This window comes from Staurois parvus, unplaced genomic scaffold (genome assembly GCF_062004578.1).
Source record: "Staurois parvus isolate SC_StPar_1 unplaced genomic scaffold, SC_StPar_1.0 ptg000375l, whole genome shotgun sequence".
Taxonomy (NCBI): domain Eukaryota; kingdom Metazoa; phylum Chordata; class Amphibia; order Anura; family Ranidae; genus Staurois; species Staurois parvus.
In genome coordinates, this window is record NW_028318171.1 from 210,137 (window position 1) to 236,374 (window position 26,238).

Consider the following 26,238-nt stretch of genomic DNA (forward strand, 5'->3'; position numbering starts at 1 on the left):
TAAAACCTGAACATTTATTACATAAAAGTAAATAAGACCATTCCCCTCTAAAAATCATTACAAATTACACATTGAAGCAATGTTTATATATCATGCACCAATATGTTTATTTGCATTAGGCAGACATTTAAAAATTAAACTGGATTCTATTTACCAGCTGCTGAATTTGCTCAGTGCTTTCTATGCTTCTATTGTGAGGAAGTCAGATATTGCCTTTAAACTCTAAAACATACAGTAGTTCTCAGTCTTACGATCTAGCTTCAGTAATAGTACGTTATGCAGATTTCCAATCAAAGACACAGATGAAATAGCCACAATCAGAACAAGGTAGGCATGTTTCCTTTAAGTTTTTATTGAGCACTTGTGACTGCGCTGTTGATGAAACAGGAGAACAGGGCCGAAATCCTCAGTGTAAAAAAAAAAAAAAAAAAAAATCAATGGTCATTGGTCAAAACAAGCCCCAGCTCCAATTGCTTAAGTACATAAAAAGTAAAGCATCACCACAAAGTTATAGTTTTAAAGTAACCATGTCACTAGAGGACTGAAACTCAAATAGAGCCTTCTGCAACAGAGGATTACTCATACCTACATTGCTTAGCAAGCAGAACTTCAATCCTGGCTGTCTTGAAGAGCTACAGTGACTTCTGAGATCTAATTCTTGCAAGGAAATCGGGCATCCACAACAAATGGAAGTGCTGAATTTCAGCTGCACATGCCCTTTAGGAGAGCGCTGTCTAAATAAAAGCTGAATTCGGAGAAAAGCAAATATTGCCTAAATTCAAGAGGCATGTGTATTCCTACTTGAATCTTTGGTGTTTCCTCAGTATTTCTTCGAGATTTGTGGAGTAATATGACACTAAAAACTTTAAATCTCTACAGGATATCCCTGTAATAAAGACCCATCACTGTTGCTCCCTCTCCTTTTGCAGGGTAACTAGTCTTGTATCCGCCTCCTCCCCTCCTTTTGTTTTTTTTCTGGAGACAGCCTGTAGTAGTTGATCCTGCTGGGTCACTTGCAAAGCTCAGCAAAGTGATGTCAGTGCTACTTTAACAAGGTAATAACTGAGTCTGCTAGGACATTTGGTGCAGACAAAAGCGATTTATATTTTTTTTGCGGCTAATGAGGAATATATTGGAATCAAGTTTAAGTAATCATCATTTGAAGGATGCTTCAGCTTCATTGAAGCATGAGCAACCATTTGGGGGGCTGTTGAGTTTCCATTCCCTAGATTAATTTTAAGTGAAAGAACACACCTATCCATTCATATTGTTTTATGAATCAAAAATCCTAAAAAGCTACATTTTCATACTTCTAGATATTGATTACTGCAGTGCATCTAAAATTGCACCTACTCCTTATTGACATTATTTGTTATTAAAGAAGAGCTATAGGCAGGAATACATTATTAAGGTTTTTGTGATATTTTATAATAAAAAAATAAATACAGGTCTAAGTCATGCACGTCATGAGATGTGCTATGGGCCATCACACTTTCTACTTAGATCCCTAGTTCGTATGATTGACAGGGTATATGCAGATGCTTTGGAACTAGTTTTTTCATGAGAGGGTTTCAAGATTTGTTAGGGTGTTTTTAATTGTTTCAGCTATTGGTTTACAAGTTTAATTAGGATTCAATTAAGGAATTGATTCTTTACTTTACAGTGAAGCTTTCAGTTTTGTCCTTGAAAAACTCCCTATTGTGCCCTTGTGATAGATAAGTGTGAGATTTTGCCATCGTCTCTTATAGTCAAACCTGTTTTAGTTTAGAGCTCCTATTTCTAGGCCGCAAAAAAACTATTTTGGGGACTCATCCTTATAGACACTTTGATCTACACGAAACCTCACTAAAGCTCCTGCTCTACAAACTAGCAGACATTTGCTTTTTGGACAATGAAGGTCATACACTGGTTTTCACTAAGTGTTCCAGGAACAGTTGTTTTTATTTGTAATTGTAAGCCAGGTTGAACTGCTAATATCACATTGTATTCCAACTGATCTGCGAGATGGTCTTATTTGTATTTGAAAACTCTTATCCTTAGTCCGAGTTGGTATATCACATTGAGTAGATTTATGTACCTGTCCAGGAAAGAACCCAATCATAGTTCCAATAGTTTTTATAGCTCGTGGTCTGTATTTTCTTTTACGTGAAAAGGTTGGTCCTGATTTTTGTAGTGCTGAGAGTATTTCGGAGGAAGGTGTTGACATCTGTAATCTATGTTGTTCTAAAGGAAACTCTGGGAAATCTTGCAGTGGATAGGAAATTACATCTTCAGGCTGAAACATTCCTGTAACTATGCGCTGCTCAGACAATGGACTAGCAATATGCTTTTTGCTATTTTTCGTTGAATATTGCATTGGTGGACAGTCTGGAAATATAGTGGGGATAGCATCTTTTTTCTTCAAAAAGGGTAGGAATCCTCTAAGTTCATACATTTCAGGAGTAAAGTGCAGAGAACAGATTCTATAAGTTCCTCTTGTGCTGCTAACAATTTTTTCCACAAATCCTTCCAAGTCATCAAACGTTTGTTTCATTTGCATCAACCATTGCTTTACACTTTCCTTGTCAGGGGGAAAGGAGTGCAGCATTATGTCATCTGTCTTGTTTCTGGAAGAAGTGTTACATCCTCTTACCATACAAACTGGCATTCTTGTAGAGAAAAAAAAAATATATCATTATTTAATTGATAAAAATTATTGGAGAGAGACTCTCTCTTTCTCTCTATATTAAAAGAGAAGTATGGCTTTCTTAAAAATAAATAAATATACAGGTGAAACTCGAAATATAAAGTTCATTTATTTCAGTAGTGCAACTTAAAAGGTGAAACTAATATATGAGATAGACTCATTACATGCAAAGCAAGATAGTTCAAGCCGTGATTTGTCATAATGGTGATGATTATGGCTTACAGCTCATAAAAACCCCAATCTCAGAAAATTAGAATATTGTGATAAGGTGCAATATTCTAGGCTCAAAGTGTCCCATTCTAATCAGCTAATTAAGCCATAACACCTGCAAAGGGTTCCTGAGCCTTTAAATGGTGTCTCAGTCTGGTTCAGTAGGAATCACAATCATGGGAAAGACTGCTGACCTGACAGTTGTGCAGAAAACCATCATTGACACTCTCCATGAAGAGGGAAAGCCTCAAAAGGTAATTGCAAAAGAAGTTGGATGTTCCCAAAGTGCTGTATCAAAGCACATTAATAGAAAGTTATGTGGAAGGGAAAAGTGTGGAAGAAAAAGGTGCACAAGCAGCAGGGATGACCGCAGCCTGGAGAGGATTGTCAGGAAAAGGCCATTCAAAAGTGTTCGGGACTTTCACAAGGAGTGGACTGAGGCTGGAGTCAGTGCATCAACAGCCACCACACACATGGGCATGGGCTTCAAATGTCATATTGCTCTTGTCAAACCACTCCTGAACAACAAACAACGTCAGAAGCGTCTTACCTGGGCTAAAGAAAAACAGACCCGGTCTGTTGTTTAGTGGTCCAAAGTCCTCTTTTCTGATGAGAGCAGCTTTTGCATCTCATTTGGAAACCAAGGACCCAGAGTATGGAGGAAGAATGGAGAGGCACACACTGCAAGATGCTTGAAGTCCAGTGTGAAGTTTCCACAGTCTGTGTTGATTTGGGGAGTCATGTCATCTGCTGGTGTTGGTCCACCGTGCTTCATTAAGTCCAGGGTCAACGCAGCCGTCTACCAGGAGATTTTGGAGCACTTCATGCTTCCTTCCGCAGACGAGCTTTAAGAGATGCTGACTTCATTTTCCAGCAGGACCTGGCACCTGCCCACATTGCCAAAAGCACCAAAACCTGGTTCAACGACTGTGGAATTACTGTGCTTGATTGGCCAGCAAACTTGTCTGACCTGAACCCCATAGAGAATCTATGGGGCATTGCCAAGAGCAAGATGAGAGACATGAGACCGAACAATGCAGAAGAGCTGAAGGCTGCTATTGAAGCATCCTGGTCTTCCATAACACCTCAGCAGTGCCACAGGCTGATAGCTTCCATGCCACGCCGCATTGAGGCAGTAATTGCTGCAAAAGGGGCCCAAACCAAGTACTGAGTACATATGCATGCTTATACTTTTCAGAGGTCCGATATTGTTCTATGTACAGTCCTTGTTTTATTGATTACATGTAATATTCTAATTTTCTGAGATTGTGGATTTGGGGCTTTCATGAGCTGTAAGACATAATCATCACAATTATGACAAATCACGGCTTGAACTATCTTGCTTTGCATGTAATGAGTCTATCTAATATATTAGTTTTACCTTTTAAGTTGCATTACTGAAATAAATGAATTTTTGCACGATATTCTAATTTTTCAAGTTTCACCTGTATACACACACACATATATTTATGAAGGTGGATGCAGCATCAGTCCGATTCTGCATCTGTCCCCCGCCTTTTCTAAGTCTGAGAACTGAGCGATTAAAAACCACTGATCATTGAGTTCTCAGCTTTCACTGAGCAGAGAACTGGTGGCTGTCAGTGGAAGGGGTGGGAACGGCTGGCTCAGGTTCTCAGCAGCTTTCTGAAATTGATAGAGTTAGGCCTGAAGATATTCTGGGGTTATGTGGCTTCTGCAGCTCACATACAGTCATGGCCGAAATTGTTGGCACCCTTGATATTTCTCCAGGAAATCATGTATTTCTCACGAAACGTATTGCATTAACACATGTTTTGCTATACACATGTTTATTCCCTTTGTGTGTATTGGGACAAAACAAAAAAAGGGAGGAAAGAAAGCAAATTCGACATAATGTCACACAAACCTCCAAAAATGGGCTGGACAAAAGTATTGGCACCCTTTCACAACTGCGGATAAATAAGAATGTTACAAGCATGTGATGCTCCTGTAAACTCACCTGGGGCAAGTAACAGGTGTGGGCAATATAGAAATCACACCTGAAAGCAGATAAAAAGGAGAGACGTTCACTTAACCTTTGCATTGTGTGTCTGTCTGTGCCACACTAAGCATGGACAACAGAAAGAGGAGACGAGAACTGTCTGAGGACCTGAGAACCAAAATTGTGGCAAAATATCAACAATCTCAAGGTTACAAGTCCATCTCCAGAGAACTAGATTTGCCTTTGTCCACAGTGCGCAACATTATCAAGAAGTTTGCAACCCATGGCACTGTAGCTAATCTCCCTGGTCGTGGACGGATGAGGAAAATTGATGAAAGATTGCAACGCAGAATAGTCCGGATGGTGGATAAGCAGCCCCAAACATGTTCCAAAGACATTCAAGCTGTCCTGCAGGCTCAGGGAGCATCAGTGTCAGCGCGAACTATCCGTCGACATTTAAATGAAATGAAACGCTATGGCAGGAGACCCAGGAGGACCCCACTGCTGACACAGAGACATAAAAAAGCAAGACTACAGTTTGCCAAAATGTACTTGAGTAAGCCAAAAGCCTTCTGGGAAAACGTCTTGTGGACAGATGAGACCAAGATAGAGCTTTTCGGTAAAGCACATCATTCTACTGTTTACCGAAAACGGAATGAGGCCTACAAAGAACAAAACACAGTACCTACGGTAAAATATGGTGGAGGTTCAATGATGTTTTGGGGTTGTTTTGCTGCCTCTGGCACTGGGTGCCTTGACTGTGTGCAAGGCATCATGAAATCTGAGGATTACCAAAGGATTTTGGGTCGCACTGTAGGGCCCAGTGTCAGAAAGCTGGGTTTGCGTCCAAGATCCTGGGTCTTCCAGCAGGACAATGACCCCAAACATACGTCAAAAAGCACTCAGAAATGGATGGCAAAGAAGCGCTGGAGAGTTCTGAAGTGGCCAGCAATGAGCCCAGATCTAAATCCCATTGAACACCTGTGGAGAGATCTTAAAATTGCTGTTGGGAAAAGGTGTCCTTCCAATAAGAGAGACCTGGAGCTGTTTGCAAAGGAAGAGTGGTCCAAAATTCCGGGTGAGAGGTGTCAGAAGCTTATTGATGGTTATAGGAAGCGACTGATTTCAGCTATGTTTTCCAAAGGGTGTGCAACCAAATATTAAGTTAAGGGTGCCAATACTTTTGTCCAGCCCATTTTTGGGGTTTTGTGTGACATTATGTCATATTTGCTTTTCTGCCTCTGTTTTATATTTGTTCCAATACATACAAAGGGAATAAACATGTGTATAGCAAAACATGTGTTAATGCAATACCTTTTTTGTGTGAAATACTTGATTTTCAGGAAAAATATCAAGGGTGCCAACAATTTCGGCCATGACTGTATATATTTGCATAAGTTTGCAAACTAAGCCCCTTGTTTTAGTGTGAACTGTCAGACAGGGTTAATACGGTTTGTTGCAAGCTGGCTGGTAAGTGAGCTGGGAATTTTTGTGTGTTGTTTTTAGCCCTAACAGGTCACATGAGTGCAGAACAAACTGCAGTCCTGTGATCCCTAGGAAAATTATAGCTAAAATAGCTTTGGATATACTTCTCCTTTAACCAATTTATCTCAACATTCACAATTACTGTTGGCATCAGATTCGCCACACTGCTGATTGCTCATTTAGTCCTCATGCACACTGGACGTTGGACAGCTGCTGTTTTTTGGCTTTTTTTCTACAGTCAGTAAACTTCCCAGCATAACTGTCCCTCAATGTCTTGGTTCATTGACATCTAGCATCACCCAGCCCCTTCCTGTTGAGATCTGATCTTTAGAAATACTGGTGATGTTGGCAGAAAACACCTATGCTCATTGTGGGCATTTCTGCTAGGGGTGAGCAGCTCAGGGGAATGGCTTATGTTACTACCTTGAGGTTATTATGCACTTCTGTTATTTGTGTGCAGTGAATAACATTTAAGGCAGAGGTATCTGATCTCACGGTTGCTGTGGCACGGTAGTGTTTTTGCATGTAACACGTGTGGCACTTTTATGATATATTTTTTATATTATTTGGATAAAGCACTATGTTGAGTTTTTTTCTTTGAGGTATATGAAGATTTATTTTTGGAGTATATCAAAAAGGTGGTTTGGAGACACGAAGATTTGAGAAAGTACTGATCAAGATATATTCTCTTTGGGATTTATTTGGACTTTGATTTTTGGACTCTTATTTTGGGACTTTATACACGAATATAGATTTTTGGGACTTATTTTGGGACTTCATACACTAATATTGAGTTTTCTGTAACCAAGTGTGCTTAAAGATTGATTGATTTATGTATGTACTTCAGGGGAAGGGCGGTTAAAGTGACTTGGTGGGGTATTAGAATTAAAGCAGGATAGTGCTGGATATCTAATATCCCTAATTACACTACAGGCTGTTTCCACTGCCACAAAGTCAACTTATTGACATGTCCTCACAGTATTTTTTGTTTTTTTGCTTTAGCATGTTACCCTACCACAGGCATAATTTGCTCTATAATCAATAAGAAAAGGTGCTACAAAAGTAATAACAGTTTTAGGGTTGAAACAAAGACTTCCAGTTTAACCTATGTGTCTGTAGGCATATGTGATTTGTATTCTCTAACAACTCCCATAGATTCAAACATTCTTTTTTGAGGAAAACTCCTAACAGGTTGTTGATGCTGTCAACACTCTCAGCTAGTATCACTTCCTGGAGGAGGGAGTACACATTTTCCTGCTCTAAAAGTAAAGGACCCTTACTGAAAACGAAGATTAAACCTCTTTTCTTCTAACCTCAAAATTGTGGCCACATGTCTTCTTCAGGGACCTTAAAATAAGCAGTTTATTACAGCTACTAAAGTCACCTTTAATATATTTGTACAATATAAACATATTCCCCCCGTAAAGGATAAGTTCACATTTTAGAAAAAATAATAAATGCACTTTTTTGCAGGTAAAAAAAAATGTGCATTTACTTTTTTTGTCTGCAGGGGCCTGTAAAGCATTGCACAAGCGATCAGATTGCTGGTGCCATGCAGGTCTCCTGCAGATCTGTCAGAATATCTTCATGCTGTGTACGAGCAAGCAGACATACTGACAGGAAGAATCAATGAACTACCATGGTGCTTCAAAGCGCCATGGTAGTTAATTGAGGATTACAATCTGACAGCCGCTAAGGTTACAGGGACTTGTAGTCTCTCATTCACAGAATGCTGTGAATGAGTGACGCGATAGGGCAGGCAGAGCCCCACATGGCCAAGTTTTTTTTTTATGTGACAGCTCGCGGGGGGGGGGGGGGAGAACATCCCCCGCTAGCTGTCAAAGAGGGGAGCAGGGGCCGATAAGATTGGGTGAATATGGGTGTAACATGTTACGCAAGGTGAACATATCCTTTAAGCACCTCTTCTCCAGAGTGAATAACTGAAATCTATGTAATTGATCCTCAAAACTGTGGACCCCTATCCCCCTTATTAATACTGTTGACCTTCATTGAACTCTAATTCCTTCCCGAGGATTGGGAATCAAACCTTAACTGCATGCTCAAGATGAGGCCAAACCAGTGCTTTTCAAAGGGGTAGAACTATTGATTTATCTTGTCTGCCCTTTTTTAAATACACAACAGTATTTTACCACCTTTGTTAGCTATGGATTAGCATTGCATGCTACTGCTTTATATGTGATTTACAAGCACCCCAGACCCTTTTCCACCACTGATCTTCTCTAATGTGTCATTTTTATATGTATTTTTTCCACTAAAGTGCATAACTTTACAGTTCTCAATATTCAGCCTCATCTGCCATGTAGCTTCCAAACACCCTATTTTATTTAGGGCTTCCTGTAATGATATACACCCTGTGATGAAGTTATTTCCCAGGATAATTTGGTACCGTAAGAAACACTGAAACTGAGCTCTTGATTACAACTTCTATATTATTAATAAAGAAACTGAACAGCATTGGCTCCAAGACAGAACCCTGGGGCACACCACTCATACTATTGATGTTAAGCTGACTGGTCTATGGTTTCCAGGTATACATCTTGATCTTTTTTTTTTGTAAATTGCTGCACATGTGATCAGCCATGTCACCAGCCATTTGATGGCTTGACAGTTCAGTTGAGTGATAACATCAGTGTATAAGTAACTGTAACAGTTATCAATCAAGGCGTGTCGTGAATGTACTTGTTTTGGGAAGCAGTGAAAGCAGTGGGTTTAGGTCCACTTTAATGCCTCTTAAAAGAGGTTTTTCATAACAAGAGGTCTTTCATAATAAAAAACACCTTGGAACCAGGGTGGATAAAAATCAATGATTTTTTTTTTAAAAAATCAAAAAAAATCGATTTTTTTTATTTAAATCAGATTTTTTTTAAATAAAATGCTTTTTGAGGAAAATATATTACTATCCAAAGGTTATTCCATCATGAAATGAAGATTAGTTTTTTATTTATGTAGAATAAGGCTGTATTTGTTTAATTTTTTTGGTAAAGAAATTCCATTAATCCATTCACAATGTCATGCTCTTCCAGAGGTTTTTGTAAGATTATAGGGCAGTTTCTCTGCCTACAAGATATTATCACAGATGCTTGGTTTACTTTTGCAGTTCTCAAAACTAAATTTGACTCTGCGGAGATCACATGCCTCTTCTTCACAGCAAAAATGTTATAACATGAAAAGAGTTAAGAAAAAGACCTTAATCCTAACTTCTACAAACCTATGAATACAGAATCAACCCTTTCAGTGCTAAGTTTCAAGAAGTTCAGTGAATAGAATAGAAACAATATTTTTCTGATTGTTTGGAGTAGAATAGACCTGCACTAGAAGAAAGTGAAACTAAGTGTGAGGAGGAAGGGGCTGACAGTCTAAGTTTCTTAAAATATATATATTTTGTTTAGCCAAATTAGTTAACAAACATGGATGTTTGTTTAAGCAAATCACATATGCTGGAATGTTATTGTTTCAGTTGAATAAATCTATTTAAATTGTTATTATTAGAGATGAGCGAATTATTCAAAAATTCGATTCGGCTGATTCGCTGAATTTGCGGAATAAATTTGATTCGATGCAAATTTATTCGCTGCGAATTTAACTTATTAAAAGGGTTTCTAGGCTTCAGAGAGCCTTTATATTAGTGCAGAACACTGTACCTTTAATTTAAATGCCCTTGGAGTCTGCTGGGGAAGAGAAATAATACTGTCAGTCAGTATGACATGCAGATGAGTGCCGTCGATCTTAGAATCACCGCACACTTCACTCATTTGGGCAGTCACGGGGCCAAAACCAGAGTGTGGAGCCACAGTGTGGCGGTGGAGGCAGCAGCAATGGGAGGCCATACAGCACCCTATGACAAAATGGAACCCACCAGCAGTGTGAGGAGACCTGAAAGTGGCACATGGCAGAGTGTGGCGATGGAGACAGCAGCAATGGGAGGCCGTACAGGGACCCATGACACACTCTGGACCTGGCAGCAGCATGAGGAGGCGGTACAGGGGCCCATGGCAGAGTGGCGAAGCGTAAGCAGCTTAAATTGAAGGCCATACAGAGGCCTATGTTAAAAAGTCCCCCCAGCAGCAGTGTGGGGAGACGACTATCAAGAGTCCAATGGCAGAGTGGCGGAGCAGAAGCAGCTTCAATTGAAGAAGAAGAGGATGAGGATGAAGAAGAAGAAGAAGAGGATGAAGAAGAAGAAGAGGATGAGGATGAAGAAGAAGAAGAAGATGAGGAAGAAGAAGAAGAAGAGGATGAGGATGAAGAAGAAGAAGATGAGGATGAAGAAGAAGAAGAAGAAGAGGATGAGGATGAAGAAGAAGAAGAGGATGAGGATGAGGATGAAGAAGAAGAAGAGGATGAGGATGAGGATGAAGAAGAAGAAGAGGATGAGGATGAAGAAGAAGAAGAGGATGAGGAAGAAGAAGAAGAAGAGGATGAGGAAGAAGAAGAAGAAGAAGAAGAAGAAGAGGATGAAGAAGAAGAAGAGAGAGAAGAAGAAGATGAGGATGAAGAAGAAGAAGAAGAAGAAGAAGAAGAAGAAGAGGATGAGGATGAGGAAGAGGAAGAAGAAGAAGAGGATGAGGATGAGGATGAGGAAGAAGAAGAAGAGGATGAGGATGAGGATGAAGAAGAAGATGAGGATGAGGAAGAAGAAGAAGAGGATGAGGAAGAAGAAGAAGAGGATGAGGAAGAAGAAGATGAGGATGAGGAAGAAGAAGAAGATGAGGATGAAGAAGAAGAAGAGGATGAGGATGAAGAAGAAGAAGAGGATGAGGATGAAGAAGAAGAGGATGAAGAAGAAGAAGAGGATGAGGATGAAGAAGAAGAAGAGGATGAGGATGAGGAAGAAGAAGAGGATGAGGATGAAGAAGAAGAAGAAGAAGAGGATGAGGAAGAAGAAGAAGAGGATGAGGATGAAGAAGAAGAAGAAGATGAGGATGAAGAAGAAGAAGAAGAGGATGAGGATGAAGAAGAAGAAGAAGAGGATGAAGAAGAAGATGAGGATGAAGAAGAAGAAGAAGAGGATGAAGAAGAAGAAGAAGAGGATGAGGAAGAAGAAGAGGATGAGGATGAAGAAGAAGAAGAAGAGGATGAGGATGAAGAAGAAGAAGATGAGGATGAAGAAGAAGAAGAGGATGAGGATGATGAAGAAGAAGAGGATGAGGATGAAGAAGAAGAAGAGGATGAGGATGAGGAAGAAGAAGAAGAGGATGAGGATGAAGAAGAAGAGGATGAGGATGAAGAAGAAGAGGATGAGGATGAAGAAGAAGAAGAAGAGGATGAGGATGAAGAAGAAGAGGATGAGGAAGAAGAAGAAGAAGAAGAAGAGGATGAGGATGAAGAAGAAGAGGATGAGGATGAAGAAGAGGATGAAGAAGAAGATGAGGATGATGAAGAAGAAGAGGATGAGGATGAAGAAGAAGAAGAAGAAGAGGATGAGGATGAGGAAGAAGAAGAAGAGGATGAGGATGAAGAAGAAGATGAGGATGAAGAAGAAGAAGAAGAAGAAGAGGATGAGGATGAAGAAGAAGAGGATGAGGATGAGGAAGAAGAAGAAGAGGATGAGGAAGAAGAAGAAGAAGAAGAGGATGAGGATGAGGAAGAAGAAGAAGAAGAAGATGAGGATGAAGAAGAAGAGGATGAGGAACAGGAAGAAGAAGAAGAGGATGAGGAAGAAGAAGAAGAGGATGAGGATGAAGAAGAGGATGAGGATGAAGAAGAAGAGGATGATGGTGAGGAAGAAGAAGAAGAAGAAGAAGAAGAGGATGAGGATGAGGAAGAAGAAGAGGAGGATGAGGATGAAGAAGAAGAAGAAGAAGAGGATGAGGATGATGAAGAAGAAGAGGATGAAGAAGAAGAGGATGAGGATGAAGAAGAAGAGGATGAGGATGAAGAAGAGAATGAGGATGAAGAAGAGGATGAGGATGAAGAAGAAGAAGAAGAAGAGGAAGAGGATGAAGAAGAAGAAGAGGATGAGGATGAAGAAGAAGAGGATGAGGATGAAGAAGAAGAAGAAGAAGTAGGATGAAAATAAGAAGAATTCCAGTACAGCAAAAAGTGTCCCTGCAGAGAGCTCCGCTATTTCTGACAGTTCTCTGACAGTTCCTTCACATTTACAGCGGTTGAAACATTGTATCTATTTGTTTCCGAATAAAAACATCTGTATCCTAAATGGAAACAAATAGATACAATGTTTCAACCGCTGTAAATGTGAAGGAACTGTCAGAGAACTGTCAGAAATAGCGGAGCTCTCTGCAGGGACACTTTTTGCCGGCTGTAGAAGGGATGAAAATCGGCCGATCGGGGAAAATTCGATTCGTGCATCCGAAGTTTGCTAATTTTCGGATTCGGCGCGAATCGAATTTTTCCTAATATTCAAAACGAATTCCACTTCGCCAAGTTCGATTCGCTCATCTCTAGTTATTATTAAGGTAATGATTATTTTTCTCCTTCCTAAGTACAACAGAAAAGTTGTCCAAATATGAATGATTAACCTATTAAACTGGGGATAAAAAAACTAATATGAAAAGTTGTTATTCTAAAAATCTTCATCTACTTGCATATTAAAGTTATACCAGCAAGAATTAGTCTATGTAGAAAACTATGATTTAAATCAAGCCTTACTGAATAGTGATTTAAATCATGATTTAAATCGTGATTTAAATCAGTTTGATTTAAATCAAATCCACCCTGCTTGGAACATATGAATCAATAGGGAATAGGGCACAATTTTCCATTGATCTAAAAGATCTGTTTGACAAGTTGGAACATCTTTGAAAAACAATAATGAATAGCTTTGTCGCTTATTTGTTTATTGCTACATTATTGGGTAGATTTACTAAAACTGGAGAGTGCAAAATCTGGTACAGTTATGCATGGTAGCCAATCTGCTTCTAATTTCAGCTTGTTCAGTTAAGCGTTGACAAACAAAAATCTGGTTTCTATGCAGAGCTTCACCAGATTTAGCACTCTCCAGTTGTAGTAAATCAACCCCTTTATCTCTCAATGTCACTGCAATCAGCGCTCTCTCACTCTCCCTCAGTGATGCCTTTATACAATAAACAATATCTGTGATACTACTCTAGGTAGAGCACTTGAATTTGTTTGCATTATATCAGTATCACAATTTGTGGTGAAGAAGGGGTTAACGATGTGCATCACAGGAGAGCACTGGAAGGAAGGAGTGTGGGCTGAGTCCTGTGTAGAGATCCAGTGTGGACATGGAGGCTTGAAGGAAGAAATGGAAAGACTCTGAACTCTGTCTATAAGTAAAGCTAAGAAGCAGTGAACTGAGCTTCCCTGGGAATGTGAACTGACAGCACTTGCTCTATTCCCCCAGAGGGTTACTTATGAATGAAAGTTCAATATCTGTGGATACAAAATATCCTTTTTAATACAAGCTTGCTCCCAACTTTTAGGATTAGTGAACCAACTCAGATCCAGAGGCCACAATAAACCAGCGATGCAAAAGGGGCCTAATTCTATGCCTAGAAAGCCAAACACATTGATTACGGCTTCTCATAAGCCAAATAATGGGTTGTAAGTGCTTTTGCTGCCCTCACCAGGTGAATATATGAACAACATACAGCTGTAAAGTAACATCTAGAACATTAGAATTCTTTTTGTGCCTTTTCCTCCCAAAAATAATTTTTTTTTCACTAAACTTCAGCTTTAAAAAAAAAAATGAACCCCTCAATAAAACACAGCTTTTATAAACTTAGAATTAGTAAAGATAAATAATCATGGGGTTAACTTACTAAAGATAAAGGTGCACTTTGCAAGTGCAGCTGCACTCATTTTCCTGTATCTTAGTGAATGAAGTGAAGCTCTAAGGATTTCCATCATTCAATCATGTCCAAGCAAAAATGCAGATTTTTTTTTTTTTTTCTCCTTGCACCTGATTGGGTATTCTTTACCAAGCTTCACCACATTTACTAAGCAAATCAGTGCAGCTGCACATTCTAAGGTTCTGCAAGAAGTTCCCAGGGGTTCCGCCGCAATTCAACATTGTGGCCAATGTATACCGCCCAACGTTGTTTCCAGCACTGTCAGTACTGTTAGTGCGCATTGATACCCAATGCCTCCTCTGTAGTTCCGGCTCCTGAGAACGCAGAGGTAGGCACCGGGAGTAGTGCAGAGAGTGGGAGCTGAGGGGGGAGGTGTTCTTTTCTATAGCAATACTGATCATAGGATGGTGGTAGGGAGCACAAGGTGCGAGACCATGACTGGATCACAAGGTCAGATCCCTTGATGACTGTGTAGTAGTACCATGCACAGTGTATGGAAGGGGGTGCAGAGGGACGGAGCACTGTGTGTGTAGGGCAGCAGTCAATACGAACTGGAGGTTGAGCAGAGAGAAAGAGCACACGGCTAAAGCAGGAGGTGACATCCAATGTTTGGTAGCAGTGATGCAGACTGAAGAAAGGGGGAATCGCACAGTTGAAATAGACTGAGTGTAGCTGGAGGTGAGATCATATTAGCTCTGTTGTGCCATAACTGTACAGAAAGCTATTATGATCTCACCTCCTACTACATTCAGTCTCATCCAGCCATGCGCCCCTGCCTTCTGCATTCAGCACTGCCATACACTGGATGTGATCCCCTGCTACATTAATCCATGTGTCCCCACTGTTTGTTTCCCCCCTCCACTGTCACTGCTGCCATACACAGGATGTCACCTCCTGATCTAGCCATGTGTCCCCACTCTTTGCTTCCCCCCTCCACTGTCACTGCTGCCATACACAGGATGTCACCTCCTGATCTAGCCATGTGTCCCCACTCTTTGCTTCCCCCCTCCACTGTCACTGCTGCCATACACAGGATGTCACCTCCTGATCTAGCCATGTGTCCCCACTCTTTGCTTCCCCCCTCCACTGTCACTGCTGCCATACACAGGATGTCACCTCCTGATCTAGCCATGTGTCCCCACTCTTTACTTCCCCTCCTCCACAGTCACTGCTGCCATACACAGGATGTCACCTCCTGATCTAGCCATGTGTCCCCACTCTTTGCTTCCCCCCTCCACTGTCACTGCTGCCATACACAGGATGTCACCTCCTGATCTAGCCATGTGTCCCCACTCTTTACTTCCCCTCCTCCACAGTCACTGCTGCCATACACAGGATGGTGCCTCCTGATCTAGCCATGTGTCCCCACTCTTTGCTTCCCCCCTCCACAGTCACTGCTGCCATACACAGGATGTCACCTCCAGATCTAGCCATGTGTTCCCACTCTCTGCATTCCACTCGATGCCACTCTCTGAGTTCACAGGAACCACAACTACAGATGAGGCATCCAGTATCAGTGCGAACTATCAGTGCGTATAAAAATAACATTGGGTGGAAATACATCCGCCACAGTATTGATCTGCGCTGGAACCCCATGTGCGAAACCCTGTTTTATAGATTTGCAGAGCTGTGCAGGGAAGCATAATGTTATTTACTCCACTCTTCCCCACAGTTCCTCTTCTTCTGACTGTCCCAGGCTGTTAAATGTAATATTACCTGCGATGAATGAGAGGAGGGTTAGTGGGGAACAAGGAAAAAGGCATGTTACAACAACAGCTTCCCTGCACTGCCCCGCATTTGTTAGTTAACTTTTGTTATATCTACAGCTCGCTGATCAGATCCAATGTTCCATGAGCTATAGATCTGAAAATTCTTTTCAGGGGTTCCCCAAGATCTCAAGCCTTTTGCCAAGGGTTCCTCCAAGGTAAAAAGGTTGAGAAACACTGGTCCAAGTAATCCAACATTATTCATTCTGCACACTACTTAGCATTAATACAGCTACCTCCTTCTTGGTACACATTTGACAGATGTAGCCAGATCCCAGGGCCACTGTCACTCAAACTAGCAGTGGCAGTTTTGGAGGACCAGCTGCATGTATAAACAGGACTAAGTTGGAACTGGCTGATTGGACAGGTGTATCAAACATAGTTGGCCTATCAGCTTGCAATCTGGATTGGGTGCACACAGCAGAGTGACAATGTCACTCATGCATGATGGTACACTAAGTAAGCATTGTCACTCTAGAACACAAGTAGGTAGGAATGCTACTTCTGGCAGGATTACAAGGTAGGACTACAGGCACTGTAATTTTCTTAATGGCTTCATTATTTGAAATTGTTATTTTACGTTCACATACACTTTAATGTAATAAAAATGATTACTTTGATAAATTAGCAAGTAAGGTATTGGGATTCAAGTGATTTTGTTACTTCCATAAAGAAACCTAGCCAGTATAAGACGCAATGCTTGAAGCACCCTCTCCCTGCCTCTGCAAAGTCCAAAAGCCAGGCCGAATAGGGAAACCGCTAACAAACCCTCAACAAACTCTCTATATGATTGAAAGGTGCTTGTGGCATGCATGTGCAGGCCTGGCATTGAGGATTCTGACATATGTTCACACAGCTTATGGAAAACAAGCAGGTAAAGGACTAAGGGCCAGTTTACACTACATTCATTTTAGTTGCTTTTTTTTCTGCATCCAAAATGCACAGAAAGTCTGCTAATTGGCTGTCAATGTCATAGTTCATATCAGTGCTTGCAGTTCCAGTGCATTCCAGCTGCAGAAAAAAAAAAAAAAACGTAGAACATGCTGCGTTTCTTCTGCACAGAACTGTACTGGAACGCAGTAAAATGTATCAAAAAAGCACTGGAATGCACCAAACATGTACTGGAATGCACATGTGCCTATTCAAATTGAAGAAAAAGAGAGGGGGGAAAAATTAACTGGAATGCATAAAAAAATGCACTGGGCTCTATCAAAAACGCACATGTGGAAACACATCTGGACTGCGTTTCTATAGTGTGAACCCAACCTAAGAGTGGGGCTGAGCCTAACTAAAATAAATTTATTGCAGCTGTGTTTTAAGGCCTCATACACAGTGGATGTTTTTTTTTGCAGCTGCTCCTACGGTTTTTTCCTACACTCACAGGCAATGGATGCAGGGGCACATTTAGAATCGTCCACCCGCATTGGCAGCGCTCCTGTCCGGCCGTTTATTGGCAATGGGCTGAACGGGAAGAGAATATTATTATTATTATTATACAGTATTTATAAAGCGCCAATAGTTCGCTCAGCGCTGTACATTACAGAGGGGAACAGAACATGTGACAGAGCAATACCAATACAATGCAAAACATGAGGGGATCGAGGGCCCTGCTCTTTTCGAGCTTACAATCTAGGAGGGAGGGGATGGTGGCACAGGAGGAGATAGCTGTGGGGGATAAAGCTGAACTCCAGGCAAACAGCTGAAAAAACAACAACACAACACAGATGAAAAAAATATATGAAAAACGTGTTTTACCTGCCATAGGGTTCACAGCACAGCCAAGTAGATGACACCACTTCACCGCTACAGTAAGGGGCCATTCACACCTATCTGGTCCAACACAGTGAATTATCACATGTTAAACTACACATTAAAGTGGAACTTAATGCTTAAAATAAAAAATGGGCGAATGGGCAGGATAAAGTTACTTACCTGCCTCACCACTCTTATACAGTGAGCAATGTACAAATTCAACATTACTGAATCTGATTGAACTCCTGTGTATGTGTGGGAGTGACATCATCTTTGCCTGGCCAATGACAGCAGTTGGGGATCGAGACCAAGAAGCCGGCTGCTTGCTATGTTAGCAGCTTCCTAGCTATGTCAGTGGCTGGGTAGGGAGCTCCAGGACACCGCATAGCTGGGGACATGGTGTGTATAGGCCCACTTTAACATGTAATGTGTTAAGACATGCCATTCATTTAAATGGACTGCCACCAAACCAAGCTGAAAAATCATACCAACACAGTTTTTGTCAGCACAGTGTACCACAACACACGCTAGTGCTTTACTGTTTACTGTAATGCAGATGTGTTTACTTAGTGCGTTGGTGTGCCACTGAAAATGAATGGAACTGCAGTTTGCTGGCAAAAGCATTTGCAACAATAGGCAAGAACAGACCCCAAAGCAGGGCTCAAAATTTCAAGTCCTGAGCTACTAGCCAAGCCTTAAGAGTTACTCGCCACCAGTTGCTCCACCCAACCTCTACAAAAATAAATATTAACAACAACAACTTTAACAATATTAACATAAAGCAATGTAAACATCTCCATCCCATGTCCTCCACCTTCTCCAGTCCCATCTCCCCCATTCCATGTCATCCTCCTTCTCCAGTTCCATCTCCCCTATTTCATGTACTCCTTCTCCAGTCCCATCTCCCACATCCTCCTCCTTCTCCAGTCCCATCTCCCATATCCTCCTCCTTCTCCAGTCCCATCTCCCACATCCTCCTCCTTCTCCAGTCCCATCTCCCGCATCCCATGTCTTCCTCTTCCAGTCTCATCTCCCCCATTCAATGTGCTCCTCTTCCAGTCTCATCTCCCCATTCGATGTGCTCCTCTTCCAGTTTCATCTCCCCCATTCGATGTGCTCCTCTTCCAGTCTCATCTCCCCCATTCGATGTACTCCCCTTCCAGTCTCATCTGCCCCATCCAATGTCCTCCTCTTCCAGTCTCATCTCTCCTATCTTCCTCCTCCAGTCCCATCTCCTTCATCACATCTCCTCCTCCAGTACTATCTCCTCCATCCCATGTCCTCCTCCACTTCCCCAATGACAGACCCCAACCCCCAATTACAGTCCTCCTCCCCCCACTGACAGATCCCAACCCCAATTAACGCCCCCTCCCCTCAATGAGAAAACCCCAACTACAGCCCCCATCCCCCAATGATAGACCCCCTCCCCCCACTTACTGTCCCCTCCCCCCACTGACAGACCCCCCTACCCCCCAATTACTGACCCCTCTGCCCACTGACAGACCCCCAACTACCTCCCCCTCACCCCACTGACAGATCCCCATTCTGTCTCCTCTCCCTTGTAAGTTAAAGCAAAGTTCCAGCTGAAAAAAAAAGCCAGCAGTTACAAAATCTGTAGCTGATGACTTTTAAAATACAGCCACTTACCTGTCCCTTGGTCCAGCGGTGTCCTCACCATGGCTGGTTTCACCGACCATCTTCTCTCCCTGGTACCGGCATCTTTAGTGTGGGCACTAGGCTGTGACAGCTCCCCAAAGGTGCCAATCCTTAATGGGAAGCGGGGTACAAAGCATTAAAATGGAACATCCCCTTTTGGGTGGAACTCCGCTTTAATTAGTGCTTTAAGTATTACAAGTAGTTCATGACAAAGGTGTCTGGCAATTGAGGGGTTAAGTCCGTGCAGCCACTTAGCTTCTGCTCTCCTCATGCAGAATGGCCATGAAATCCTCTATCCCCCTCACCCATGTGTCCCCCAGGATCAGTAATATAAATGAAGAGGACAGATATCAGCTTTCACAATGACCAGAAAATCCTCTATCCCCCCGTGTGTTTACGGGGATCGTCCCTGTTGCCCGACATTGAAGGAGTTAACTGCTTTCAGGGAAATCCTCGGCTCCAGCTCAGCTAGCTTTCCCTGAATGCTTCACTGATCCGGCAGTTGCGCAGTAGATGCAGAGATACCAATCTTCATGGGATACCTATCTTATTCCTACAGGCGACCCTGTCTAGAATACCCTCGCCCCCACATTATTTCCACTCACCAAATGCAAGTAGGCAAGTGGAAATTTTGAGGCCTGCCCTAAAGTACATTTCATCTTTAACAAAAAAAAATGCCTTAGCCCCCTTAATCTACAGCTCTGTGCCCTCCACCACAGGTCCATACTTACCTACTCTGATGGCTGTGACCTACCGCACTTTCTGCAGCCTGACAGTAAAAATCTAGTGCTGAGAAGCCTGCGCACTGACATGCCCTAGACTTGAATGGGATGTACCTGTATGAGGCAGTAACACCCAATTTTAGTAATGGGACATGAGTGTGCAGACAGCACAGCATTATATGGGCTGCAGACAACGTCAGATAGGGTAGGTAGGTACAGGCTTGCTATGGACGGGAAGCACACAGCTCTGTATGTACAGGACACTGGGCATTTTTTTCTTTTAAAAGAAGTACATTTACTTTGAGAAATACAGTGGTGTCATTTCTCTATCCACACCCCCCCCCCCCAGTCTAATCTGGGCTGTACTGAAGATTGTGGATACAAATTCAAATCGAGGTACTTTGACTAACTGCACTTAATGAATACAGAGCTGTATCCAGATACTTAGACTAACAGCATTGATTGAATACATTTATTGAATACAGAGCTTCATTAAAGCGTATCTATGGTTAACTCCTTCCCTCCCAGCCTATTGTACAATGACGGCTGAGCAGGAACCCTGTTATCCTGGGAGGACATCACATGACATCCTCCCAGGGCTGCGCTCCAGCACGATCTGTCACCACAGGACACGGTCAATGATAGATCACTGCACCAGCCCACTGCCAGTGTCATGTGATTGCTGTGATCACATGACAGTTGTACACAACAAATGGTTTCCTTACATACCATTCACTGCTTACAATTGTGCTGTGAGCTGTGATTTGTCACAATGATCACATGTACAAACTGGGCCAATCACAGCCCATCTGTAGATTGTGATCACCTATGGCCAATCACAGCTGATCACAACAAAAACTACTGAATTAATCAGTAAAAATGCTTGCTTATACCAACGTAATTTGTTAGTATAAGCAGTCATAAAAAATAAATAAATAAAAATCCTGATCACTTGCCCAAAGTAGTACAATGTTACTATGGTAACAATATATTGCTCTGGTCTCAGGAGTAGAAACAAATTGTAAAAATTAAAAAAAAAAATGAAATAAAACATTTTTCAAAAAATAATTTTTTTTTTAATTTTTTTTTTTTTTTTTTTTTGTTTACATACTGTCTCCAGTCAGTGTCCCTGATCACCACCAGGCCAGTTATATGATGACGCAGTACTGCATTGGTGACAGTATATAAAAAAAATGAAAAAAAAAATTGTGAAAAATAATTCTCATTTCTTCAATTTACACAAAATTATGACGAAAAAATTACAACTTCAAAAACCTCGCTATACCTCAGACTGTCTACTTTCTGAAAAGTGATCATTTTAGGGGTATTTGTACCGCCCTGGTATTTTTGGGCTTCAAGAAATTAGATCAGCTGTCAGTATATCTGGATTTATAAATTTTTATATATATAGCATAGTTTGTGGACTCTATAACTTTCCTACCAACTAAATAAGAAACACTGATTTGGGTTATTTTCACCAAAGACAGAATACATTTTGGCCTAAATTTGTGTAGAAAGATTTATTTGCAAAATGTTATAACAGAAACAAAGAAAAACGCATTTTTTTTTCAAAAATTTGGTCTTTTTCATTTATAGCGCAAAAAAATAAAAAACCTAGTGGTAATTAAAAAACACCAAAAGAAATATATCTTTGTGTGAAAAAAATGCTAAAAATGTCATATGGGTACAGTGTTGCATGACTGCACAATTTTCATTTAAAGTGCAACAGAGCTGAAAGGTGAAAATTAGCCTAAGCAGGAAGGGAATAAAAGTGCCCGGTAGGCAAGTGGTTAAGTGAACTTCAGGACAAAAATGTGTATTTTAATGTGTGCAAAAATGAAAAAATGGCTCTGGCAATGAAAAGATTTATAAGGCATCAAGGGCAGCATTAAAATACACAGTTCCTTTAAATATTTGCTTTGGAGATGCCTTAAACCTGCAGGTGAAGCGGCACAATCACACAATCATTTTGTTCTACCCTAGTCCTATTAACCTCTTGGGGCTGGCGCCTCCCAGCCCTTTAAGGGGGTTTCAGATGTCAGGAGGCAGGGCAGGGTTTATGATCATGTGACCGCCATGACTGGCTGTCACAGTGGTCACATGATCAGAAAGCTCCTGATTGTAAGTAGCAAATGGTGGCTTTGCGGTAGCCACCGGTAACTGCCTGGAGTGCACAGGGTGTGCGCTCTCAGCACAGCTGTGTTTATATTTTGGTCTGCATATACAGTGCTCATCATAAATGAGTACACCCCAACAGTTTTGTCAGAAAACCTTTACTTTCCTTTCAGAATCAACATTTTCTATGAGACACTATACTACAAAATACTCCCACAAATGCGGGCCATTGATTGCAAACAAGATTTGTTAATTTGCACACACAAAAAAAGTATTTTTCCTAACAAATTCATTCAAGACCATGTTTCAAAAATGAATACACCCCAATGAAAGTCTTAGGAGCACAGCTAAATTTTAGACAACAAAATCCTAATTAAGAAGAAATCAACTACAGGTGAGTCTAATAATTCATTAAACAGGTGTCCAGAAGACAGTTGATTATAAAGGGCGTTACTTAACAAAGAAAATCCCTTCCCATTTCATGCTGTCAGCAATGGCACCACATGGAAGAGAAATGTCACAAGGCCCGAGAAAGAAAATAATTTCTTTAGGTGACGGCTACAAAAAGATCATCAAAGCGTTAGTCAAAATACTGTAGCAAAAGTGATACACAAATGTAACAAAGATGGAACTGCAACCATCTTACAGAGATGTCCAGGCCTTCCACGTAAGATAACACCTCCACATGAGCGTCTTCTAATGAGAAGGGTTGGGAAAAATTTGCCATGCAACTTCACTGCAGTTAGTGAAAGTAAGTAAAAAGCCACATAGGGGTGATCTCCCCTCTAAAGACGTGCGTGGCACAAAAGACCTAAGGAGAAATCAACACGCTGACGTCACGGTCCGGTGGCCATCTTTGTGTATGGTCGGTTCACTCTGCAATACCTGTTTCCATGGAATAAAGTTTAAAGAAAACTACACTATGGGCATCTTTTTTATGGCTCTTTTATGGAGCCATTAATTACAGAGCCAGTGGAATTTCCTTATCGATCCAGAACCCAGAGGAGGGAATCCCTGTAAGCAGGTTGCAGAGCCATCCATCCTAAAGAGGACCTCTGGAAGAGCAGACTTCACCTAATCTACAGATTCACTGCTGTGCTGCCCTACTCCTTGAAGGAAGATCATCACACACCTACCATACCTCACACCCTAAGTGTTCTGAGGTACATATAGTCATGCGTATGTCCTATGCGCATCTGGTAAGTGTGCAATTTTACCATTCCTTCCGAGCACCAGCATATTGATTTCTGCTTACTTCTGGATATCTCATTTATTTACGAACTATTTATATTTGGATTATATCCCGATCATATCATTGACTGATTTATTTATAGCGCTGCACTTTATTATATACTTTGTTCTTTAGAGGTTTTATTTGGTTACCTGAGTGCTTTAGCTACTATACTGTAGAGTGCTCACTTTGCTTTTATCCTAGATTGTAAGCGCGAAAGAGCAGGCCCCTTGAACCCCTTGTGTATTGTATTGTTTCTGTCTTGTCTCATGTTCTGTCCCCCTTGCTGTTGTACAGCGCTGAGCAAACCCTTTGGCGCTATATAAATACTGTATAATAATAATATAATATTTTCTTACATGGGGGTGATTGTTTCCCGTGACACAATACGGCGTACACTGCAGAGGAATGGAATGCATGGGTGTCGTCCACAAAGGAAGACTTTCCTAAAACCCATGCACAAAAAAGCCCATCTAGAATTTGTCAAGGCCCATGCTTAAAAGGAAGACTACTGGTACTCTGTACTCTGGAGTGATGAGACCAAGATAGATGTTTTTGGAACCGACGGCTTCAAAACGGTGTCGCCAAGGTGAGGAGTACAAAGAAAAATGCATGGTACCTATTATGAAACATTGTGGTGGCAGTGTCCTTCTGTGGGACTGCTTGAGTGCTGCTGGTGTCAGGCAGCTGCATTTCATTGATGGGATCATGAATTCACAGATGTACTGCTCCATATTGAAAGAGAAGATGCTACCATCACTCCGTGCCCATCACATCCGTCATGCACTTTTCCAACATGACAATAATCCAAAACACACATCTAAGGCCACTGTTGCATTTCTGAAGAACAGGGTGAAAGTGATTCAGTGGCCAAGTATGTCTCCTGATCTGAACCCAATCAAACACCTATGGGGAATTCTGAAGAGACAAGTTGGGTATCACTCTCCATCCAGCATCCAGGCTCTAAAACATGTTGTTCTTGAAGAATGGAAAAAAGATAGATGTTGCATTCCATGCCTAAATTTGGTGCTGTCCTTACAAATCCCCACACATTTACGTCCTTGAATTCTGTGACACTTACTATACTCTGTGAGTAGGCACTGCTGTCACAAATTTCACAAAGCCTGCCTTCTGAAATACAGAGGTGCTGATAGGAGGAGTTTCAGGAGTCAGTAGAAGAATCACTACTTGTAGGCAGCAAGGTACCATGGGATTTGTAGTCCTTATAAATTGAGAAGCTGCAAAGCATGCAGGGATATCAGGAAGTTGTGAAAAGAGATGGCCAAGAGAGAGAAACAGGACTCACAACATGAAAGGAGATTTCTTTTAACCTCTTCCTGCCGACATGGCACATATATGTGGCCTCTTGGCACGTGGGCTTAAACGCCAAGTGGTCGCATATATGCTTCAATTGGTAGACAATTTACTATGCTGAGAGAGCCCTCACGGCACAGCAACTAACATGTAATGGAAAGCTCTTGGTGCATACTTGTGATTTGAAGCTTTTCAATCATGTGACCGCTATGACAGCAAATCTCAGTGGTCACATGATCAGAATGCCTGCCTCTGCCTCCTGGCATTTCAATGCAGCTAAAATGGTTGTAAACCTTAGACATGAATTAGGAAAAAAGCATATCTCTTTATAGTATGTACTTACCTCAATCCAGAGCACTCTCATTTCTGTCTGCTGCCTCATTCCTCTGCTATCAGCAAGAGTCACTTCTGACAAGTTTTCCTGACACCAAGAGAAAAATGGTGACAGGGGAAGGACACAGTCTGTGATTGACAGCCTCAACAGTTCATGTGTGCTATGTGCAGGGGGGTAAGTCCCTTCCCTCCAATCAGGGCTTAAAGCTCTATTCAATGAGATCTGCAGAGTGTAACTTCAGCTCCCCACCCCCTGCTTTTCAGAACTGAGAGATCTTATGCAAATTCTGCACTTTGAATGGATGTAGAGAAAAGAGGGCTGGAGATAAACAGGTACATCTGACACGGAGATGAAACAAATCATCCTATATATCACCTGAGACCAGTCACTTCACTGGGTATATGGAAGGGACAACCACTTTAAAGTGGCGGGAAGGGGTTGAACTAGGCTTATATTGGACTGTCAAATAGAAGTGTTGTTTGTATTGATAATACAACGCTCATGTTATAAAATGAAAGTGAATGCTGTGATCATATGTTCTATGTACCTGGATTTCAGATCACCTTCCCCAGATTAGAAGTACTCCCAGCCATACCCCAGCATAGATCAGGCTATGTACTCAGTACCTACATTATGGTGTAGATTTACTAAAACTGGTGCACTCACAATCTGGTGAAGCAATGCATGCTAGCCAATGAGCTTCTAACTTCAGCTTGTTCGATTAAGCTTTGACAATAAACCCTGAAAGCTGATTGGTTTCTGTGCAGAGCTGCACCTGATTTTGCACCACGCAGCTTTAGTAACTAACCCCCTATGTCAGCCCCCCCCCACCACATTAGCCTCTCTACCATCACCTGCATGCTCTGTCATCCCACCTGGACACGTACAGCGCCATATATATATAGTCCCCCTTCTTTACCTAAACCAAACTGTTCCCACCTCTAATGACAAGCAGTAATCCTCACTCCACTTCTTTGGTTACAAACTAACAGGCACTACCACGCATGCGCCGTGACCCATTCTACCAAGCACTATACGTCCCCCAATCCCTTCCAATCACACTCTTCACATGAGCAGTATTTCCGGAATCTTTCTACGCATGCGTTGTAGGTCACGCAATGTCCTGTATAGACAACGGAGCCGGCATGACCCCTGTTGAGCATGCGCATTAACTCTCTATGAAACTTGAAGAATTTAATTATTGATACGCTGCC

At 41.6% G+C, this 26,238-nt stretch overlaps 1 long non-coding RNA gene across 2 annotated transcripts; it reads right to left on the reverse strand.

The window, feature by feature from the left end:
* On the reverse strand, positions 1–26,007 carry LOC149456114 (uncharacterized). 2 transcript variants are annotated; one of them, XR_016313956.1, is made up of 3 exons: positions 25,964–26,007; positions 17,656–17,730; positions 1–2,648 (listed from the first exon to the last, which is right to left on the reverse strand). It is a non-coding gene; the product is annotated as an uncharacterized LOC149456114 (long non-coding RNA). The 2 variants fall into 2 exon arrangements; XR_016313955.1 differs by lacking the exon at positions 25,964–26,007 and adding an exon at positions 25,034–25,844.
* Between the last annotated feature and the right edge of the window lie 231 nt (positions 26,008–26,238).